This window comes from Rhinatrema bivittatum, chromosome 2 (genome assembly GCF_901001135.1).
Source record: "Rhinatrema bivittatum chromosome 2, aRhiBiv1.1, whole genome shotgun sequence".
Lineage (NCBI taxonomy): Eukaryota > Metazoa > Chordata > Amphibia > Gymnophiona > Rhinatrematidae > Rhinatrema > Rhinatrema bivittatum.
The window spans coordinates 768099841-768121629 of NC_042616.1; positions in this window are offsets into that span (position 1 = coordinate 768099841).

The window sequence follows — 21789 nt, forward strand, 5'->3', positions numbered from 1 at the left end:
GCAACCATATAAGATCTGTTCTTCCAGAGGGGAGGAGTTAGTATCTGTTATGGATCTCCGCATAGAGTGGCAACCTGATATACAAGAGTTCCCCTGAAGGGAGATGTTGGCCATCTGTATGGTACCTGCTAAGAAATAGCAATTGGTTATGATACAGTTCCTAAGGAAGGAGATGTTAGCAACAGTTGAGGGTTAGACTGCAAGGTAGCAGTTTGTTGTACTCGGCTCTTGAAGTGTGAGAGATGAGCACTCTAATGTAGAATGGTGAATCCTTGGGCTGAGGGCAGATGACAGCGGCCACAGGAGGATATCATGAGAGGGACCACCGACTAGGCTGGAGTATGGAGATAGACACAGATAGTTCTTTATTAGACAGGTAGTAGAACCACCAGAGGTGGTGGTAGTGGGCTGATGTGCCCGGCAGGGCTGAAGTCCTTCAGATCCTGGAACTTCTATCTCCGGGTTTGCTGAGCTGTAGAGAGAGACTTATAGACAGTGAGTAGACAGGGTATGCTGGATACATGACCAGAAGTAGATGAATCACTCACATAGATTAATAAGAAGGCTAGGTAGCTGGAGAGAGTTAGGCCCTTGAGGAGCGAGTTCCTGGTTCCAGGGACAGCTCTGAGAGAGCGATGGTAACTCACAGTTATCTATCTCTGTAATGGTTTCTTAGGCAATAGAGAATAGTTAGTATATTCAGGAACAGGAGCCTCTAGGCGAGTACTGGTTCCTATATGCAAACTGAAATAAGAACTCACAATATCTGGATATGAAATAGCTTCTAAAATAGAAGAGAGCTTTCGGAGGGTTTTAGGAACATGGGCCCTTGAGGAGCGAGTACCGGTTCCTATCTGCAACTTGTAATAATAATTCACAATCTCCGTACCTGCAATAGCGTCTTAGACAGAAGAGAATCTTCAGAGTGCTAGGAACATGGGCCCTCGAGGAGTGAGTACCAGTTCCTATCTGCAACTGCAATAGAAACTCACAATGTTCACGTCTGCGATCGCTTCCAGGCAATAGGGAGTCTTCTGAGCGTTCAGGGACATAGGCTCTCGAAGAGCAAGTACCGGATCCCGTCTTAGCAATCTGAAAACAAGAAGAGAGAGCGGGGCCCCCGAAAAGTGAGTACCCCTGGTAAGTTCGAAGAGGCAGAGCAGCGGAGAATGAAGCAGGTCGAGATGATCCCCGCAATCAATCCTAAGCAAGCTCGATTCGTAAGCGTAAGCAAAGACCTTTTATGTTGGAAGCGGATGACGTCACTACGGGGGGATGCCCCCGAGGTTTGCGCCCTTGCTGGTACAAACTTCAGGGCACGCACACGCGCCCTACGTCATCATGAACATGTTGGATCCGCAGCATCAGGCCAGCCCGGGGACTTCAGGAAGAAATGGTGAGGAGAAGCCGCGGCAGTAACTGTCCATGAGATCTGAAGGGGGTCGCCTCAGAGGTAGAGAGGATGGAGCGAGGGCAAGAGCAGGCATGAACGCATCAGTAAGGGAGTGCAAGAGCACCATCAGTGCCTAGGGCAGGAAAATCCTAAATCTGACTCTAGAGATCCTTCTAGATCTCTACCAGAAACCACATGGAATATTCCATTGATAAAGGGAAATAGGAAAGTAGTTATTATGGGTGTGTAGCTCTCCCATGAGGGAACCTTGAATGGCATGCTCTTGCAATATATAAACCCCTACCTCCATTTTAGGGTGTGAAATCTTAGGAGGACCCTTCGAAGTACAGCACGTCCAATGACTTTTCCCTGGTTTTGCTTATTTTTAAGGAGGAAGGCCTCTGGGTCTTTAGGAGTGAGACCTGGAGACAGAGAGCCCTTTGCTCAGTTAAGAGACCATGTTTAGGAACCTCCTCGTATCATACTTGATTTCTCTTTTTTTTTTTTTGAGTCTTTTGTTTTAACATGCCTGAGTCCTCAACCAGAAGCTAAGGGGTAGATTTTTAAAAAATGCGCGTTCGCGTACTTTTGTTGGCGCACCAGTCGCAAACAAACGTACGCTGGATTTTAGTAGATATGCGCGTAGCTGCTCATATCTTCTAAACTCCAGGATCAGCGCGCGCAAGGCTGCCAATTTTGGGCAGCCGGCGCGCGCCGAGCCGCGCAGCCTGCCTCCATTCCCTCCGAGCGGCCTCGGAGGGAACTCTCTTTCGCCCTCCCCTCACCTTTCCCTCCCTTCCTCTACCTAACCCACCCCTCCCGGCCCTATCTAAACCCCCCCTACCTTTGTCCACGGATTTACGCCTCCCGGAGGGAGAAGTAAATCCACGTGCGCCAGCGGACCGCTGGCGCGCCGAGACGTGACCCGGGGGAGGTTCCAGAGGGCGCGGTCATGCCCCCGGACCGCCCCGGGCCAAAACCATGCCCCCGGGCCCGCCCCCGAAATGCCGCGTCCCACCCCCAAAACTCCGCGTCGATCGGCCACGCCCCCGACAAAAAACCCCGGGACTTACACGAGTCCTGGGGCTCTGCGCGCGCCGCCAGGCCTATGGAAAATAGGCGCGCAAGGCCCTGCTCGCGTAAATCCGGGCGGATTTTCGCGAGCAGGGCTTTTAAAATCTGCCCGAAAGTTACTAAAAAGAAAAAAGGTCACAAATCTACTTAAAGAACCAAATTTGTAACATTTTATATTGAAACAGCTAAAGCTGTAAAGAATTGTCATCAATTTCACCATTCATCAGCAAAAGTTCTGTTGGAAACCATTGCTGCTTCCAACGTGATTATTACTGCTGTGATCATTAGTGCTGGTTAAAATGACTGTAGTTTGGGATTTACTAAATGCAATGCACAAGGCTTAGAAGAGAAGTCCGTGTCCCCCCCCCCGGTGAATTAATACCAATGGGAGACTGTGTTTTAGATATGGTGCCTAGGACCTTTTCCAGGACTATCAGCTCAAGCGTTACACAACACTGGCTGGGGCAGAGTTAAAACTAAAATAGAAATGTATAGCTAAACAGAGAAAAGAATATAATAGCAATCAAACTGATCATTTTGAATTGGATGCAGTCAAGAACAGGAAGCCAGCAACAAAAGCGATAGAAAGGGCTCACGTGATCTAACAGAGGTCATTTGAAAATCAGGCAGCTGGTAAAGGTTTGTACAATGCATTCACTTTTAAAGATGGAAGCAGACAGATGAGAAAGAAGAGAAGTACACATACTAGTGGATTCTAAAAGTGCTATGGCACCAAAGCCGGGATTTACTCGCGTGACTCGAACCCGCGCGTGCCGTGCGGATTTTAAAAACCGAGCAAATGCAGGCATATCTCCTGGTATTCGCACAAATTCAAAAGTTCCAAAAAGGTGTGCATCTGCACGGGTTACATGAAGTGTGCGCGTAAGTATTTATGCGCCCAAGCCGGGGTCCCCTACCGCCTAACTTTACTTCTGCTATGGATGGCGAGAAAACTAGGTTAGTCAGCTGGGTTTTGTTTTATGGGTCGGGGCTAACAGGGTAAAAGGGAGGCAAGTTAGTTAGGGGTTTAGGAAGTCCTCTCCTTTCCTGGGGTTAACTGGGAATGAGTTGGGAAAAAAGGCAATTGCGATGGCCACGCTTATCTACTAAAATCCTCCCCACTTACATGGAGTGACATTTGCGCACCAGCGGGCGGATTTTAAAAGCCCTGCTCGCCGGCGCGCCTATTTTCCATAGGCCTGCCAGCGCGCGCAGAGCCCCGGGACTCGCGTAAGTCCCGGGGTTTTTTGTCGGGGGCATGTCGGGGGTGGGGCCGATCGACGTGGCGTTTTGGGGGTGGGACGCGGCGTTTCGGGGGAGGGCCCGGGGGCGTGGTTTCGGTCCAGGGGCGTGGCTGCGCCCTCCCGAACCGCCCCCGGGTCGCATCTCGGCGCACCAGCGGCCCGCTGGCGCACGTGGATTTACTTCTCCCTCCGGGAGGCGTAAATCCGTGGACAAAGGTAGGGGGGTGGGGTTAGATAGGGCCGGGGGGGTGGGTTAGGTAGAGGAAGGGAGGGGAAGGTGAGGGGAGGGCGAAAGAGAGTTCTCCCCGAGGCCGCTCCAAAATCGGAGCGGCCTCGGAGGGAATGGAGGCAGGCTCGGCGCGCGCCGGCTGCCCAAAATCGGCAGCCTTGCGCGCGCTGATCCTGGATTTTAGAAGATACGCGCGGCTACGCGCGTATCTACTAAAATCCAGCGTACTTTTGTTTGCGACTGGTGCGCCAACAAAAGTACGCCAACGCGCATTTTTTTAAAATCTACCCCCAGGCGTGTGTCAACATAAAGTCGTATACACATGTACGTGCTTTTAGCCAGTTATATGAAAGTGAATGCATTGTACAAACCTTTACCAGCTGCCTGATTTTCAAATGACCTCCGTTAGATCACGTGAGCCCTTTCTATCGCTTTTGTTGCTGGCTTCCTGTTCTTGACTGCATCCAATTCAAAATGGGGGGGGGGGGGGGTTTGACAACTTCTCTTCTAAGTCTTGTGCATTGCATTTAGTAAATCCCAAACTACAGTCATTTTAACCAGCACTAATGATATATAACAGGCACACATAAACATGCATATGTGTGCATATATTATAAAATCACGCAAACGGGGCTTAAAATTCACTTGATAGCCAGATGAGAGATGACCGCTGCACAAATTGGTAGATTGACATCATGAATGTAAGGAGGAGAATAGAGTTTTGAGATATTTAGAAGCAGAAGTTGAAAACATCAGTAAAAATTGCAACTTGAGGGAGAAATGTGAAATGAGAGTCAACAGGATAGCAGTGCTTTGGACAATTAAAAGAAGATGTACCCCAGCGGAGAATGGGATAGGCAGTGATGAGGTGGGAGGAGCAGAAAAAAACAGAGGACTAAAGTATTAGAAAGATTATATCACTGAGTCTAGGAAGAAAGAGTAGAAAGCCAGAGCAATATTTGTTCAAAATATCTTAGGTAAGAACTGGAAAAGAGAGAAGGATAATGTTAGGAGAGAAGGTGATGTTAGGATTCAAAACTAAGGATGAAGGTGACAAATGGCAGAATATAAATAAAACAGAATAGGAAGTGGAGCAGACCTTTGTGAGACACCATCTAACACAGACTGATTATAAGGAGAGGACATTCATAGAATATTGAAAGAACTCACAAGGGAAAATAACAAAGATCAGTGAGTGGGATACCATTATTAATTATATAGGGTTACAGAATAAAGATCAGAGATCATTAGACTAGATCAGAGATCACTGCGTTTTACAGAAAGAAGAAAATGAGCGACAGGGAGAAAAATCAAAACATTTTTGGAATACCTAGCACGGAGTCTAAACTGGAATGATCAAGCAGATGCTAAGTGGAGAAAGCCATGCCAAGAGATGTTGCCGATAGGTACCAGGCAGCATGATCCCAGTTTATGAATAAAAGAAGAAGCAACTAGTTATGCTCACTATTATGCTAATCATGATTGATCAAGGAGGAAGTAAGATACCTCATCCAAGAGTTAAAATGACTGTATCTCTGACTGAGAAGAGGAAGACACCCCCCCCCCCCCCACAAAAAAAAGAAAGAAGAAGTTAAATGAGATAAGAATTAAAAACAACTGGATCAGAGAAGCAAGCAGAGACTGAAGAAATAAAAGAGGTAGGCTTAGAGGGGACTATTGAAAGAAATCCTCAAACCCATGACGTAAAAGAAGTGAAGATATTTGCCAGAGGAGGGCAGGGTGGGACATGAAAAGATCTACAAAGACAGAGGGTACAAAAAGATCCCTAAGGCACTGGCAATCAAATAATGTAGCAAAAGGGAACAGTTAAATTTCACAATTTTATTACAGATATACAAAATTTCAAAAACCTCAAATTAAGTATCAACTTTCATAACCCAGAATAATTTATGCAGTGACCCTAACAGAGGCACCCGTTTCGCTAAAAAGATAGCTTTTTCCAGGGGTTTCTAAAGATAACCAGTTACAAAAGGTATTCCAAACACATTTTTATAAAGTTTTTACACCACTGCCATGTCCCAGAAACATGGAAGATTAAAGTGGTGTCATCTCTTGAAGATATTTCAAATAACTGTTTTGCCTCCTAAAACAATCTGTATAATTTTAAGGCTCAACAAAAAGTCCCAATGATTTTAATATTCTACAAAAGATGAAAAACAAAAGATAAATATAAATATAAAGAAGTGATGTTAGCAAATGCAATGACATTTAAAAATCATATTCGAGCCATTGCCAACTTATACCAACGCTTACTTTAATAATTTGAGAAAGTATATTTTCTCGCTGGCTCACAAACCTTTAGCTCATTTTTAGAATAAGTTGTGGAATCCATCATTAGGAATATCTAAATATCAAACAAATCTGCAAAAAAAATAACTAAAGTGTTCATCCCATATATTTCCATTAGCCATAATTAAATAGTACATATAACCAATAAACTACCTGTGTAGTGTGATGGCGACATATATGTAGTACCAAAAGCCAACTACCTGCAAAGTATTTATTTCAATTTACGCTCAAAAACAAAAATTTTATGTATATCTACAACAAATCTTACTTGAAAAATTGGCAATAAATGGCTCTCTTATTTAGAAGGGCCAATCTGAAACCGATGAAATTGTTTTTCTCAAAAGCAATCACTGAAAGAGACACTTAAAAGTCAAAGAATGAATTTAAAACAATGAATCACCATAAAATTATTTAACAAAATGACCCCATATGAAACCAACATGACGGTATACTAAATAAAAAGTTCTTAAAGAAAGCTTACCTGAAAGAACTTTTAACAAGGCTGCTCGTGGATTCACCCATGTTGATGCTGGCAAGGAAATGACATGGCAAAAAATGTTGTGCATGCACTCCTGCGATTATAAAGATAAGGAGCTGAAGCGCAGGGTAGGAGCCAAGTGACATGACATTATGTCATACTAAAAGAAATAACAACCAATCAGAAATTGACATCCATACATGTGCTTGTACAGTAAAGAAACTCATTCTAAATTCTGATTAAGCACTTTCTGACTTTGCGTAGCCCAACTAAGAATGAACCAATGTTCTTTTTGTCTAAGAGCATGGGTAATGCCACCACCATGCTGAAGTGTAACCTTACAGATCACAAAAGTTTTAGATCTTCAAGTTGATGTTGATGCAAGAGCCTACTAAGAGGGCTTGGACCTTCAGAGTATGTATACAAGTTATGTATACATAACTTGTATACTGAAGAACTGAAGAAAAAAAACCTCAACCCAAAAGATTTAAACAACTACCGCCCAATATCAAACCTTCCCCTTTTTGCTAAATTGACAGAAAAGGCGGTTCTGAAACAACTAAACGAACACCTGGACGACCATAAAATTCTATTTCCCACACAACACGGTTTTAGAAAAAACCTCAGTACTGAAACCCTACTACTCAATCTTTCGGACACCTTATTAAGAAGCTTCGATAACAAACTAGATCATCTTCTGATCCTCCTCGATTTGTCAGCAGCCTTTGACACTGTGGACCACAAAAGGCTTATTCTTAGCCTGGAATCCATCGGGCTCCCTGGAAAAACCCTCAGCTGGTTTTCCTCTTTCCTTAACAACAGATTTTTCAAAGTTTCCCACAACAACTTTTCATCTGAGGCCATCCCTCTAGATACTGGAGTTCGTCAAGGGTCGGCTTTATCACCTATTCTCTTTAATATCTACCTTCTTCCTTTATGCCATCTTTTAACAAGCCTTAACATCATTTTCTACATGTATGCTGATGACATACAACTTCTCATTCCCATTACTTCGTCTTTAGAAGAAACAATGTCTAAAGCAGCCTCACACCTGAAAGCAATACAAAATTTGCTGAACAATCTAAAATTATGCTTAAATATGAGCAAAACAGAATGTATATTAATTACAAGAAAAAACTTTGATATAACTTCCACTCCACCCTTCCAATTTGACAACATTCAAATTCAACTCAAAGACAACGTTAAAGACCTGGGTTTCTGGCTAGATAATGAACTAAATCTTAAAAAGCACATCACAACAAAAACAAGAGAAGGCTTTTACAAAATTCAAATACTCAAACACCTAAAACCGCTGCTTTATCCCCAGGATTTCAGATACGTTCTTCAAGCCCTCATCTTCTCCAGTTTGGACTACTGCAACTCCCTTCTGATAGGCCTCCCTAATTCAACATTAAGACCTCTGCAGTTACTCCAAAACGCAGCTGCCAGAGTCCTATCTGGTAAAAGAAAATCCGACCATATATCCCCAGTACTTTACAACTTACAATGGCTACCAGTTAAAAAAAGAATAGAGTACAAAGTACTCACAATTCTACACAAATCAATTCTCAAAGCTGACTACTCTGCCCTGGACAATATTATACATCTACACAAATCCTCACGTACAACAAGATCTACATATAAAGTTCAGCTGGATGTCCCTTCTTTACCTCAAGCCAAATTATCCTCCACTAGAAATAGAGCCATCTCTATAGTCGGCCCAAAATTATGGAACGCACTACCGCAACACCTCAATTCGCAAGAAAACTTTAAATCTTTTAAAAAAGATCTTAAAGATTGGCTACTCTCTCAGTCTTACAATGGCTGCTCTCCCAATGACAACTGAACATAATCTCTTTCATATCCACCTTCACGTTCCTTTTTATGCCAGCAATCCTCTCCTTCTGTCTTTCATCCTGTTTTGCAGAAACCTTTTGTCTCTTTAACGGTTTCAACCGTCTACTTCAAGTGCTGCTTACACTCATAACTTTTGTTCAATGTATTGTTCAATGTATTTTGAATTTTTAAGTTAATGTTCTGATTCATTCTCTGTCACACTGTTATGAATTTAAATGTAACTGGTTTGTTATAATGTAAACCGGAGTGAAGGCTATGTCAGCTGTACCTCGGTATATAAACAAATGCTAAATAAAAATAAATAAATAAAAATGTGCTCCATAATACGAGTCTGAATGCTCCTCTTAGTTTGCCCAATATAAAGTAATTGACATGGGCATATAATCCCATACATAACTTGAGTCATTTGGTACTTAAATATTCCCAGAATGTTATAACATTTGGGGAGATTGTGATACTCAAACACAGATATAGTCAAAGCATGTGGGCTTATACTACATGTTCCACAAGGGGAATGGTGTCCAGCCAAAGAGGATGTATTATCTGTAGGAAGTACAGCAGAAACCAGTTGATCACAAAGATTCCTGTTTCTTTTAAATGAGGAAAACAAGAGAATCATTGAATGGACCAGTGCAAGCCAAAATATGCCAATGATTATGCACAATAGACTTAATCCTGCGATTATAAAGACACAAGAGCTGAAGCACAGGACAGGAGTCAAGTTACACAACGTTAAGTCATACCAAAAGAAACAACAACCAATCAGAGATTGACACCCAATCAGAGATTGACAGAGAGAATTAATATTCTCCCTGTATCTACTAGAAATATTATTTAAGTTGTTATGGCTTTATAATTTAGGGACTTTGTTCAGCAGAAGGTGGGACCTACAAAACATTTTGAGAAAAAAATAAAAATTGTAAAATCCTATTAGCCCGATATTCATAAAAAATATAGCCAGATAAATTGGATTTATCCGGCTAAGTGGCACTGCTGAATATCCAGCTATGCTTAGCAGGAACCACTTAGCTGGATAAATGACTAATCCAGATAAATGTTTAGCCAGATAACTCGGGGACTGGGAATATCTGGGAGGAGTCAAATTAGCCAGATAAATTATCCTGCTAACGCTGATAGTTATCCATCTTACACTGGTCAGACCACAGGGATGTCCTAAAGTTAGCCGGATACACGTATCTGTCTAACTTTAAGATAGCCAGGTATATTCGGCAGTGGTGCAGCGTCACTGAATATTCTGGCTAAAATAGCCGGATAAATGTATCCTGCTAATAAATCATCAGAGAAGTGTACTGAAAGTAGTTCCCACAGCCGAAGAAGAAGTACATATTGTCTTCCAAACCCAACACCATTTTCTGGTCAGGCTCGAAGAGTAAGGGCCTTTCTCTCATTGCAGTTATTGGGGGGGGTGGGGGGAGGGAAGAATGTAGGGAAGGGGATTCAAGGAAGAGTTTGGCGAGGTAGCCCTTATTGTTAGAGAGTGCCCTATCACTTTTCTTTGTATAGCTGACAGTTGTAAGCTTGTTCAATTCCCATAGCACTATGCTGCTATTATGGATCTTAGTATTTGTGGACTAATATGTTGACAGTTGCCTGTGTTTGTTATACTCCGGTTAAACCAATAAATATAGTTGAAAAAAAAATGTATCCGGCTAACTTTCTGAGCCGCACAGAAAAACTAATTCTCTCATTGCAGTAAGGAGCAGGAAAAAGAGTCTATGTCCTTGGGGAGATGTAGAAACCAATAAATATAGGTGAAAAAAAAATGTATCCGGCTTACTTTCTGAGCCGCACAGAAAAACTAACTCTCTTTATGTGGATTTTTACAAAGGACCCAACTCTGCATTATTCAGTGGATTATCTGCTTCATTACAATGTTCATGGCCCTCATTATTCCTTTTCTAAATTTTTATTTTATTTTATTTAAAGTTTTTCTATACCGACCTTCATTGTTGGACATCAGATTGGTTTACAAATAACAAGTGATCAGCAGCAGTGCTTTACAGTGTAACCAATATAACAATTTTACACGGTACTTATTTAACAAGAGTAACTATAATGACATTTTTTAACAGTTTACATGCATCATGTAGCTGGTGACAGTGCTTAGCAGCATAACCTATCTTACAATATTTACAGCTTAACTAAAATGGCATTTTAACAGTTTACCAGGATCAATTTGGTAGAGTCTGCTATGCAGAGTGTCACTTGGTGTATTTATCAAAAGGCTTTGCGTTGGAATGGCATGTATGTAGAGATTTGGTTTAATCTAATAATTAGGTTTAATCTAATAATTATGAGTATGCGGGGCTTGGAGTTAGGTGGTAAATGATGTGCTGTTGTAGGCTGTGGAGTAGAATTCTTGTAATTATGAGTATGCTTGTGTGAATAGCCAGGTTTTTATTTTGTTTTTTAAATTGCTGTAGGCAGGGTTCTTGGTGAATGTCAGCGGGTAAGGAGTTCCAGAGTGTGGGGCCGGCAATCGATAGGGCGCTTTCCCTGGTGGTGTTGTAATGGGTGAGTCTGGGTGTGGGAATGTTTAGAGTTGCTAGATAGTGTGATCGAGTAGGTCTGTTTGTCTTGCGGAAGGAGAAGGTGCTGTGTGACCACTTCATATCTGGGTTGTGTAAGGATTTGTGTATTATGGTGAGGGTTTTGTAATGTATGCGTTGTTGGATAGGTAACCAATGTAATTCTTTGAGGATAGGGGTTATGTGTTCGTTCCTGCGCGTGTTGGTGAGAATGCGTGCAACTGCGTTCTGCAGCAGTTGGAGGGGTGAGATTGTGTTTTTTGGAAGGCCAAGAAGTAGAGAGTTTCAGTAATCTATTTTTGTGAAAATTGTGGACTGGAGTATTGTCCGGAAATCGTTGAAATGTAAGAGTGGTTTCAGTTTTTTTTAGTGTTTGCAGTTTGAAGTAGCATTCCTTAAGGGAGTTCTTAATGACATTTTTGTAATTGAGTTGATCGTCTATGATGACTCCTAGATTTCTTGCGTGTTGAGATGTAGTGATTGAGTTTTGAGGAAGTTGAGGGGTAAGGCTTGCGATAGGGGGATTGTTTCTTTGGTTGGGGTTGACTTGGTTCAGTGGATGAGTTATTATTAAGGTTTCTGTTTTTGCGGTGTTGAGTGCCAAGTTTGAGACTGGAGAGGAAGTTACTGATTGCTGCAAGTGAGGTTTACCATGTTTTTATGGCTTTAGGTAGTGAGTCTGTGATTGGGATGACGATAAATGGCTCTGCTGAAATAAAAAATATCTGGTATTGGGTGTAAGATGTGTTCTGAGCATGCTTTCTGTTGCGCTGCGATGGATGAGAGCACAGGGGGCACTCTCCAGCGCAGGACGAAATGTGTGCCCTTGCAGTGAAACGTTCTTACCCTGAGCCTCGACCGAACCCTGCAAGCTTCCTTGAGACCACCAATGCAGTGGTGGTCTTTGAATGGTCCTCTGACCGTTCCAAATCCTTTCGAACTGCCGCTAGGGAGCAGCGGGAAGCAGCAGGTCAGACAGAGGACAAGGCAGATGAGGACAAGACACAGGACGAGGATCCAGACGATGATTCAAGACAGGCGAAGACATCAGGATATGGCAGGACAATGAAGACTTGGAAGTACGAAGACTCTAAGGCCAGTACCGAAGGACACCCTCCACAGCCAACCAAGGCCAGGCACGGACCATACCTTGGACTGACAAGACAGAGTTTATCTGAGGGCAAAAGCAGACTCAGCTTGGAGATAGCCACAGGCTCACACGTTGAGGACGCCGTAAGCTCACCCATAGAGGACGCCGAAGCTCATCCCTTGAGGACGCTAATCCGAGACAGGGACATGGGTACCCTTGGCTCCGAAGATGGAGGAATCCCACCAGCACCCTACACACCCCAGCCAGGGTGGTCGCGGACCACTGGACTATGCACCCTACCAGCCGAGCCGGACTGTTCGCGGACCACGAGGGATGTAAAGACGGAACCTCAGGACAGGAACAGAACATCAGGATAACATCTGGAACAACGACGAAGTCAAGAGACCAAGGAACGAAGAACATCAGGATAGTCAGAAACAAGGAATGGGATCCCAGGACAAGGATGCCAAGCAGGAGCTGGAAGCGGAGATCCTCAGGAGACCAGCTCCAGGAAGGAAGTTGCTCCTTGCGATAGCGAGGAAGAAATGAACTGAGGAGCCTTTTGTAAGCTGAAGCAGGAAACACCTTGGGAGGAGTCAGGAAGGAACCACATCTGAACTGGCCCTTAAAAAGGGCAGAGAGGCGCGGCTTCACCCCTTAGGAGGAAGCAGGAGAGTGCAGAACCATGGACAGCACCCATGCTGCACAGGAAGACGTGGAGGTGAAGCAGAAGCTGAAGATAGGCCTCAGGGCAGGCCCCGGGATGGACGGCGGTTTCCCTGCCGCGAAGGATGCACCAAAGGCGGCTTCCTGCCACAGGAAAGGCCGGGGCTGAAGGCTTTTCCTTCAAGGTAAGGTTGGTGACCTCTGGGCCATGTGGAGACGCTAGTCAGCAGCATCCTGCTGCATGCAGATGCACCCCGACAGCTCCCTGCTGCCGGGGAAGACAGCAGCAATGTTGGCGGCCAGCGGGCTGCTCGAGGAGCGGAAGTATGGCTTCCAGCTGCACCGGTAGACACAGCATGGCTCCAGCCGCAAACAGAAAGCAGGGTCAGGCTCCGGGCTGCAGAGGGCTGCAGTAGCGCGGCTCCTGCCACACAGGAAGTGCGACAGTGGCTCCGGCCGCGAGGGTAGGAGATGGAGAAGCTGCAAGACAGGCAGGTTCGCAACGCTCTCTCTATGTTATCAGCTTGAACTAAGGGCAAGAAGCCAATCCTTTCCCACACTTCAATCACCATTTTGCCTCATTTAAATTTACTCAAAACACCTCTATGATCTTATTCCATAGGAATCAATGAAGAAACAAGAATACACAAAAAACTGCAACATTTTATTTTATGTAAAAGGTTATTTTACATTTATAGGAAAATAAAGTTAATACAGGAGTTATGGAAGTGCCTCTTGTATGTTGGACTCAGAAGAATACCTACAGCTTGTCCCCCTTCTTAATGGACAGTGGGATTTTCCAAATGAAGGAGGGTGGAGGTTTAATACATTGCCTGACCCTACTGGTATACAGCAAGCAGGAACTAGACCCCCAAGCACAAACTATATACACCTCACAGGGATCATTGGTTCAAAAAAATAAATATAAAATAGATGAAAATGAACTGTTTTATGCTGCTGATTTTACATACAGTACATTGAGCAGGTGATGATAAGTCAGTATTATGAGACTATGACTATTATGAGATTTAAAACATATCCAATGCACTTCCAACACTTATTAGGCTTTGAATCTTCCAATGATAATTCCTCTGTTAGACTGCTTTAACTTTCAGTGGTCTGGGGTCAATATTTATTTTATTTATTTGACTTATTTATATTCCGCACATTCCAAATGATCATGGCGGATTACAATAAAGACATTCATAATAAGTAAAAATACATAAAAATGTAATAATTGATGTTGCATCTGCTCAGGACATGATGAATTACAATAAAATATTCATAATAATAAATAACGCCCATGACTCATAAAAACATAAAACAATATAAGGTTGCTCAATCAGTTCAAAATATCAGAACTCTAGAGACTCCCAGGACTCCTTATCTTCCCCAAACTATTCTCTCTGCTAAGATTAGTCTTCCACCAATCCCTGAACCAGTACCCAATACCTGGAGATCATGGTTCCAGGATGATTTTTGTGCTGCAGGCTGCTAGCGTTATGCCTCTCTCCTGTTCACTTATAGCAGAGTGATCACCAGAGAAAACATGACCTAAGGAAGTCATACTCTCCTTTTCCTTCTCCTCTTGATATGAAGCAGACTTGCTGCACTGGATTCAAGAGAATGCCTTAGTAAATTATTTGATGATCTCCCAATCAGCAATGGAGGGTTGTCTCCTTGTTCATCATAAGGCACTAAGTTCTCAGGGAGGAGAACTCCTGCTCTTACCTTATGCCTGCAAGCTCCCCATCAGAGATCTCTCAAGAAACCTGTAGAGATCTCAAAACAAAGGAGTGGCTTTAAAGTTTAGAGAAACCATTGCAGACCCTAAATTAGAGACAAATGTAATGGGGAAACCTATCCTCTTCCTCCCTTTAAAATCAGCCTATCCTGCATGCCCTTTCTTTTGCAGAGCATAAACAGAGGAGTTAATGTTTTCCCTCACTGTAAAAACTGATTACATTATAACATTTACAAATTCCATAATTGCCAGGTAATTTATTCTTGAATTCAATAAAGGTTACTTCACCTTATAATTCAAATATAAAACGCAGCATAAGCTGTTATCACTGGTTTCACTATAATATAATCTGGATACAAGGTTTTCCAAAATACAAGGCATTGTACTCATATGGATTCCCCAACACACCCCCATCACACATCCCAATCACATGGATAGACGCAAGATACTCTGATTACGGGTCCAAGGTACACAAAGCTAGAGACAAAGTCTAGGATCAAGGATTCTTGGCAAGGTCTAGGCATCTGGTTCAAGGCTTCTCAGTTCAAAGATTCTCAGCAAGGTACAAAACTAGACTTGGCAAAGTTCAAAGTTTCCTCCAGGATCCACAACATTGTTTTTCTCCCTGAAGCCCTCAAGTTGCCGGGAGCACTGGGACAAGCCCAGTGATCCCTTATAAACTCCTGAGGACCAATCCAAGTCTCAACAGTGGGTGGCAGGTCCGGGCTGGAAGCTGTTATGCAAATCTCAGCTTTCTTGACTGCAAATATGCAGACCCACTCTGTCACTCGGCGCAGATCTCAAGCCCTCCAACAGCATAAAACATTTGATTGTTCACAAGAATTGGGAAAGACAGCATTTCATGAAGGGAGGCCATCTCCAATGTTTCTGCTCCTGAAGATGATTAACTTCAAAATGTGGTCTCTGTTGGGCTGGAAATGATTTTGAGATTTTTCACTTAAAAGATAAGTGTTTTTAGATTGCATTTTCAAAAAGTTTTTAAAAATCTGAATGCTTTACGCTTTCATATAAGATAGGTTTTGATGACGATTTGGAGTTCACATATCAAATACAATGAAGTGGTGAACTGGTTATGAGATAGATTCCTCTCATATTCCTTTCTTTTTGTATTTTTGAGCATTATTAGGCATGCAATCTTGAGTGAATATTTATTGGATTTTTCAATGATGAGTAATCATGACAAACCACTCTGAAAACCAGAGCCATTTATAGCCATCAAGAAGCAGGGTTTTGGGCCTCTTCTCTAAAGGATGTGAGTAACATGAAACCCAAAATAATTACAGCATGTGGTCATGCTGAGTTGCAAAGATAAATCAATAATTTTAACAAGTTATCTTCAGGCAAGTTTTCAGATAACTCTCCTGCGACATGCTTGTCCTGAACGTTAAGAAAACAGAAATAATAATGCTATCCAGGTTCCAATTGGTTAATGCTCCTGTAGAATTCCTGTTTGATAGTCGATTCTTTTCTTTCCATGCAACCCTGATATCAATGCTTTAGTCCAGTCATCCTACCCTAAGTTGCTGCTATTGCGATCTTTAAAGCCATCTCTACTCCATTAAGATTTTCGTACTGTAACACAATCACTCATTTTGTCTTCGCTGGACTACAGCATTGCTTTATTTTGGGGGCTTCCTGATGCCTGTTTATCGGTACTTCAGTTTGTTCAGTGAGACCCCCAAGTTCTTGCAATTGTATTTTGTGGTCTGTTTTTGAAAGGGCATCCTAAACCTTTTTCTGAATTCTGCAGTGCTTATTATCTCAGGCTCTACAATACATGATTATGTGTCACTGGTTCTAGCCAGCCTTCATTGGCTTCCTGTAACTTCATTGGGTGAAGTTTAAGGAACTCCTTCTGGTGTTTAAGGCTCTTCATAATTTGGTACCCCCAGACATTGTTTCTGAATAAACAGATACTGTCTTACCTGCTGCCTTCGCTTATCATCTCAACATCTGGCTGAGATCCCTTTACTTTCTTTAGCAACCTCTCAAAAGCAGATTTTTTATATTGCAGGCCCTGCCCCCTGGAATAGTCTTCTGATAGCTGTTACAGTGGAGACTGATTTGCTATGGCTCAGGAAGCTTTTAAAGATCATCTTTTTTTCTTAGCCTTCATAAACTAAATGTTTGACTTGTTCTGGGATAGTTTGTTTTGTATGTTTCTATTTGTTGCGTTTGGTAAAGTTTTGATATGTTTTATTGTGTATGTTGACAGTGGCATACTGAAAGTCTCCAGCACCCTGGGCCAATGCATTTGTGTGCATCTCCAGTCCTTCTTGTACTAATCCTTAAGGTAACAGAAAATCAGTGGTATCGCTAGACAGAAGAATTTGGGGGGGGCAAGTCAAAATGACATTTCCTCATAGCATACCCATTTCCATAGCATGACCCCCCCCTGTTTTAAAATTGTCCATAAAAAATATCTCAATAAGAAATTTCAAAGGGTCTTCTTACACTCATCAATTCTGGTGTCACCTCACAGTAATAGCAGCACAAACACCTTCCATTGCCAGACATGTTGTGAACTGACACAAAAAAGACACTCAAAATCTAAACAGCAAACTTATCATAACATAATAGTAGTATCACCAAGGACTCTTGTTGTTTAACAAGAACCCTACCTATGAAAAAACACAGGTAAATATTACACTGGGTCCCAGAATACCATTACACCTTCTACTGAGGAAATGAAACAAACCCAAATCCCTACACAGACACTACATGCTAGCAGAATCTTGGTCACACGCACAGAGCAGAAACATATCATCACCAAACATAGAGTAAAGGATCAAAAATTAGAACCAGCCATATGCAGACAAAAACTGAAATGGAAACGCCAAAAAGCCAGACTCTGTGTATAACAATGGAAAAACAGAATCACCATTCCTCATAAAACAATAAAATCAAGAAACATAAATCATCAATTATAATAATAAAAGCAAACTAATAAAAAAATAAATATTTCAAAACTACTGATGAATAAAATAACATCTATAAATTAAAGTCATGAACATTTTTTTTAAATTTCCCAAGCACCAACAAAATATTTCAAAATAGCAAACACACAAAAAACAGCCAATAATTAAAACTAATAAGTATTTTAAAAAGCCCCTGCTGTCCATTCCTTGGAAATCTTGATTTCCAGTCCCTAAAATTGTCATCGATTTGGAGGCTAGGGGAGCACACAAAATGTATCCTCTCTATCTCACACACACTCGCATGTCCATTCTCCCTCTCACACATACACTGTCACATACACACACATACATTCTCTCATATATACCCACAACCTCTCTCTCTCTCACAGACACACACACACACTCATGCATAGGCCATAAGACCCTCTTTCTCCCACACACACCCCCATCACACCCACACACAAGCTCTTACTCCCCCAGATTCTCTCACACACACACACACGCGCGATCTCACTCTCACCTGCTCCCTCATATACACACAAACTCACTTCCACTGGCTTCCTCACACACACACACACACACACATGCACACAGATGTACTCACTCTCACTGGCTCCCTTGCACACACACATCCAGGCAAGCTCCCTTTTCATTCTCTTTCTCTCTCTCTCTCTCTCTCTCACACACACACACATACACACACACAGAGGCAAGTTCCCATTCATTCTCAGACACTCACAGATTCACAGGCAGGTTTCCATTCGTTCTCACACAGAAATATTCACACCCAGGCAGGCTCCCATACATTTTCACACACACATACACACACACCCCAGGAAGGAACTCATTCATTCTCACACACACAAACCCCCAAGCAGGCACCCATTCATTCTCTCTCTCTCACACACACACACACACACACACACACACAGACCCCTAGGCTGGCTCCCATTCATTCTCACACCACTCTTCCCCATCCCCAAGGCAGGCTTCCATTCATTTTCATTTCATTTATTAAAACTTAATATCCTGCTTGATAAAGAGTGTTATCCAAGAGACAATACAATAAAAATCATAATTTTCCAGTAAAAATGGGAACTGAGAATGAATGGGAACTTGCCTGGAGTCTGTGTGTGTGTGTGAGAATGAATGAAAGCTTGCCTGTGTGTGTGTGTGAGTGTATGTGAATGAATGGGAGCTTGCCTGGGGTCTGTGTGTGTGTGTGTGTGTGTGTGTGTGTGTGTGTGTGAGAATGAATGAAAGCTTGCCTGTGTGTGTGTGTGTGTGTGTGAGTGTATGTGAATGAATGGGAGCTTGCCTGGGGTCTGTGTGTGTGTGTGTGAGAATGAATGAAAGCTTGCCTGTGTGTGTGTGTGTGTGTGTGAGTGTATGTGAATGAATGGGAGCTTGCCTGGGGTCTATGTGTGTGTGTGTGAGAATGAATGAAAGCTTGCCTGTGTGTGTGTGTGAGTGTATGTGAATGAATGGGAGCTTGCCTGGGGTCTGTGTGTGTGTGTGTGTGAGAATGAATGAAAGCTTGCCTGTGTGTGTGTGTGTGTGTGTGTGTGTGTGAGTGTATGTGAATGAATGGGAGCTTGCCTGGGGTCTGTGTGTGTGTGTGTGAGAATGAATGAAAGCTTGCCTGTGTGTGTGTATGTGAATGAATGGGAGATTCCTTGGGGATATGTGTGTGTGTGAGGGAGCCAGTGAGAATGAGTACATTTGTGTGTGTGTGTATGTGTGTGTGTGTAAGGAGGCGCCAATTGCTACAACTGGCACTGAAGCCTGTTCTGCTGCCTCCTCTGTGCAGGCCTCACAGGCTAGCAGTTCGTCCATGCTGATCTCCTGTGTTGTGAAATCAGCATATAGAAAGTAGAGATGTGAATCGGAACCAGAATCGGATCCGATATCAGTTCCGATTCACATCTCTATAGATGTGAATCGGAACCAGAATCGGATCCGATATCAGTTCCGATTCACATCTCTAATAGAAAGTGCTACTCTTGCGAGTTTTAATTCCGCAGGCTGGCTCACATAATGGGTAGTGCATGCTTCTCTGCTCAACCGCTGGTAAAATGAGGTTCGCCGGTGGCCACATGGCCTCTCTTCCTTTTTTTTGGCCATCGGTGGGATGGGCCATCAGTGCCTCTTTATGGCCCTGCACCCGGGGGCATTGGCCACCCCCCCTCCCGTCTCCCCCCACTCGTACACCACTGTATGCTGATTGTAATCTTCAAGATTGATGGATCAGCGGAATAGAATTTGTTTTAATTAATTAATTGATTGATTGATTGATTAGTTAAAGCAAAAATAAAAACGAAAACAACAAATAAATGAAATGAAAGAAGTAAACCAAAAAACTATCTGGTACATACACCCCTACTGAAAAGTGCAGTTTAGTGTACTTTCATGGCCACTAAAAAGATGTTCAGGAAACACAAGAGGAGAGATGTGCCTTCTCTGCCCACAGACATGCATTGCCCACATAGACTTATTCACCCAAATAGTTACACACCTTTTATTCTTCTTTGATCATCCTCAGACCTCAATACATTTACTCCTACTCAAGGCTGGTGGGAGTCCAGAGCCAGAGCCCTGCTGCAGTTGTGCAGCTCCCATTACTTCTTATGACATGGACTTTTAAAACGTTTTAAACTTGGGAGTTAAAAATACAGGTGCATTTTTGACAAAGACTCTTCCTTTACACTTTTGGACAGCGCACACACACATTAATGATGCAGCCCTTCCCTATATTTAAGCACTGGCTTTCAAAAGCCAAGTGCTACTTTTCCCGTAGGATACTGCAGTGCATTCTATTAAAAAAAATGCTTTAGCCATACCATACATCTATATTGACCTATAGAACATTCAACTCCTCTCTCTTATCCTCTTGTAAGCCACTTTTTTTCTTGAAATAACAACTCTGCACCACTGTACTCTCATTACTTCATTCTGTCACAGCTCATATACTACAATTGCACTCTTCACACCTACATGCATGCAAACGTTTCTGCATATATGAAACTGTCATCTTCTCAAACCCAGAGCATACAGTACATTTATTGCACAATGAATTCTCCCAGGATCATACAACGACCATAGCCATCCACCTTTTATGTTCCTAAATATAGGAGGTTAGTGAAACTAGGAGCCTAAATCCAGGTACTCGCTCTTATACATTTTCAAAAGAGTCAATTTAGGCATCTAACTCCCAAAGTTAAGCTCCTAAACCCTTTGAATATCAGTCTGTACATGTTATTTCTCCCCGAGTGCTAAATAGCCATTACAAATATAAGCACATACTCAGTTCTTTTTTCCTCCCAGCTCTGTCTCTTTGCTTCAAACCTGTATAAAAGTTAGCTGTGTACTTGTGGCTCATTGTCAGTGCAGAGGGGATAAGCAGGAAAACAACAGAACCCTAGAAGAAGAGAAGGGTAAAGTACAGTAAGAGAACATAAGGACATAAGAAATTGCCATGATGGGTCAGACTAAGGGTCCATCAAGCCCAGCATCCTGTTTCCAGAAAAGAAAAAAAAGACATCTGCGGTGGCTTGCGAGGAGTCTTGTACTCCTCTTGTGAATGACCTTTCCTTCGTATGTCCTTCGTTCCTGATCCGTGGGTGAGAAGGTGAGTCTTTTTTCTGTGACAGTAGGAGGCTCGAAAGAGCAGGAATCAGAGGATGTAGCTGATGAGAGAATGGAGTGTGGAAGAGGTGGGTTACTGTGTGTGTGAGTGAGTGAGTGTGGAAGGTGCAAGAGAGGTGACAAGGAAAGGGGAAGGAGTAATAGTGCAAACTGGAGAATGGAGGCTAAAGGAAAGAGACCTACTACAGTGCAGGCAGAGACAGCGAGGGAAGGGGTAACGGTGGAGCAGAGGCTGCATAGTCAGGCCAGAGGGGTGCAGGAGGGAGCCCACATAGCCCATGTCAAACCCATTAGGCACTGGGCGGCAGAGCAGAACTCAAATGATGTTGACAGTGTAATCCTCCCGTCTGGTACAACGCTTAGCTCGGGGACGTAAAGGAATCCAGGGCTCAATCCCAATTCAGTCTCGTAAACCCATCATGGATTCTCCAAAAATGGGTGGAGGTTTAACCTCCAGGGCTCAAGGCATTTGATTAGTGTTAACCAAAAAGACACTAGTTTCAAGGTACAGTGTTATAAAATTTAAAGTTTTTATTAAACAGTTTAAATAAAATAGTTGCAATCTGAGTGT